Genomic DNA, 3,295 nt, shown 5'->3' with positions numbered 1-3,295 from the left:
TCCTGTTTAAACTTGACTCTTTTCCTTTTGCCCCACCTTTGTAGCTTGTTAGCACAATGAGCAACACGGTCAACTATCGCAATATAGTCATTCGCACCCCAGCCATCAATCACCGTCTCTTCCAAATTCGGTTCCTTCAGCCATTTATTCTCAAACCGAAAAGAACCATTGAAGCGGACTGTTATGGTAGGAGAGCATTGAAGTAAAATTGGACTATGATCCGAATGTGAGGCCAAGAGGTTAGACAGTCTTACGTCAGGAAAAAGATGCAGCCAACTCGTACTAGCCATAGCTCTATCCAACCGCTCTTCAATAACATGAGGTGTACCTCGACTCTTGATCCAAGTAAATGGGTGTCCTACAAGAGGAATATCGATTAAATTACAGTCATTGATCGCTTGTCTGAATCCCATACACAACCAATTGGGATGTGGGTGAATGCCCTTTTTATCCTCCTGTGAAAGTAGATCATTAAAATCATCAATTATACACCAGGGTACAGGGGACATATTAACTAACTCTCGCAAAAGATTCCATGCATGTCTTCGTCTACTACGCTCCGCATATCCATAATAACATGTTAACCTCCACTCCCCCTTCTGCTCATCCTCCACTAACATATTAATAAAATTTCTCGTATAGTTCAAAACTCTACATTTACTATTATCCTTCCATAACACCGCCAGACCTTCACTCTGCCCCTCCACATCAATGGCCAGACAAGAATCGTAACCTAACGTGACCCGAATAGGTTCGAGGTGTCTAGCATGAGATAATGTTTCAGACAAAAATAAAATATCTGGCTTATGTTCTCGGGCAATCTTCCACAGATTAGGAATTGCACTTGGACCGCCCAAGCCCCGGCAATTCCAACTAAGAATAATCATGAGTCTCGGCAGTCCTAGGAGCTGCCAGGACCTGCCGATAAAAAATGTTGGTTAAGTTGCTCATTTGTCGCTGCTGGAGTTATGCCTTCAGCACATCTGCGTTTTTTCTCTAAATGAGTTTCCATCTGCTCAGAATGAACCACTTCAGTTAACAATGGGGTATTCCGTCTGCTTTCTCTCAGAGTGGAACTAGATGAGAGGGCTAAAAGCGGTGTATCAACAGTCCTAATAACAACTGGTTCAGTGGGAACAACTGAATTTCGTCTAGTAGCTACCATTGACGAGGTAGATATTATGTCATTGTTGTCATGAAGCACCACAGAGTTAACACCTGGTTCTCTTTCCCTATCTGTAGCATGTGCACTTGGGTGTTCCGAATTAGATTGGGAAGAATGCGAAGAATTTGTTGCACTTCCCCTTGATTGGCTCCCAGTAAACGTATCAGCCCTACCTCTCCCTTCCTCACGCAACCATCGCGAGTCCATACGACCACCTGGACGGTGAACATCTACTCTAATTTCATTCGACCAACTTCGCCTCCCATCATCCCTCTCCATGGCATATCTAACATCACACTTATCTTCTGAGTGGCCACGAATACCACACACAAAGCAAAAAAGTCCGAGTTTTTCATATTTGAATTTCACAACACCCCCCTCACCACCATTCACAGCAATCTTCTTCTCGATCTTTAATGGTTTTCTAACATCTACCCGAACTTTCAGCCTCATATACTGTCGCCAGAAGCTCGTATTATTATTTCTATCATACTCCAAAAATTCTCCAATATAGTTTGCCAGACCTTTCCCTACCGTCTCAATCATCATTCCTACTGGAACATTATGAATTTGGACCCAAAAGTTGACATGAAATAACAGAATATCATATAATGCAACTCCCACCTTCAACCTTTCAACAATCAGTGTGAAGTTGTCAAAAGTCCAAGGCCCACCCTTGATTACCGCTTCAACATCCAGTGGATGAAAGAATTTGAACAAATACAGACCCTGTGAAGCTTCCTTTACTGACATACCCTTCACCAGCCTCCATACCTCAGCCAATCGCACCTTCATGACATTGAACTTAATAGGACGGTCATGGACAAACCGACCTACTAAACATAAGGTAACATCATCTTGTTCAGTATCATTCTCCTCCAACTCGAAATTCAAAACCTCCTCTTCACCTAGATTAAGGTTCTCTAGATTTGCTTCCATGGTGAAAACAAAGCGCAAAACAGCCTGACAAAAACCAGAACAGACTTACAAGCAACAACAACCCAGACAGCTCTTCGAATTCGAAAACGCAGCGCAGCCAGAAGATTAAAGCACACCGTGACAAACAGGAAGACGGAGCAAAGCAAACGGAAACAAAAATGCACAACTCTCACGATAACGGAGAGATAAACTAACGCAACTCTCACAACGGAGACAACCCCAAATCCCTAGCAAGACCCCGTGGCTATCTTGCTATAATTTCCAATAACCCTGGCAAAACCCCTTGAATGTTTTGCCTATGCTGCAAGCCTAACGAGAGATAGAGACAATACTGTGAACGGCGCTAATCAGATTGGTGATAGAAACACCATCGCAAAAACGGGGAAACAACTTAACAAAGAACCTTAAATCGCAGAACTAAGAGGCGACAAGGATATTGCTGGATAGGTTAACAGAACAGAGGTAGAAGGGCCATCGGCTTACACGCGGTGAGGAAACGGAATCGCGGCGCCGTAATTGTTATCACAAACCCCCCTAAACACCATCGCAAAAACAGAGAAAGAATCCCTACGAATTGGAACCGACAGCGAAGCGAAGATGGTGATGGTTAACAGAACAGAGGTGAAAGCATCATGTATCGGTGAAAGTCGTGTGCAGCGTGCGGTGGCGGCGTGAGGTGATCGCAAACCCTTTGAGAGAGGAAGCAGAGTACGGCGGCTTAACATAGTCGCAAACCCAACGTTCAATATTATTGCTTGAATCGCGTTTAGCAGAGTGAATCGCAACAAACCCTTGCCATGGTAGAGAAGAAACGACGAGAATCTAAAGAGAGGAGAATGATACTGCTGACAAAAAAAAAGTAGTAACTTATTATTGAAGAATAATAATAATTTATCAAAAAGTAGTAACTTTTTATAAGAAATTTTGACCAATTTTTTTTTAAATATTTAATTTCACTTATGCCCTTATTTATTATGAGAGAGAGAATATTAAAAGTAAGTAAATTAGTTGAATTACGAGTAATTAAATCAAGATATACATGAGATAAATTTAAATTTATAAGAGTATTAAATGAAAATAACTATATACAATGTGTTTTCTTGGTCTGTAAATTTTTTAAAGTGTTCCTTATAAAAAGGAGAGGGAATATTATACAAGACGGTGTTATATTGTGTTTACAAATTCATGCTG

This window comes from Trifolium pratense, linkage group LG3 (genome assembly GCF_020283565.1).
Source record: "Trifolium pratense cultivar HEN17-A07 linkage group LG3, ARS_RC_1.1, whole genome shotgun sequence".
NCBI classification, from domain to species: Eukaryota; Viridiplantae; Streptophyta; class Magnoliopsida; order Fabales; family Fabaceae; genus Trifolium; species Trifolium pratense.
This window is presented reverse-complemented; position numbering follows the sequence as displayed.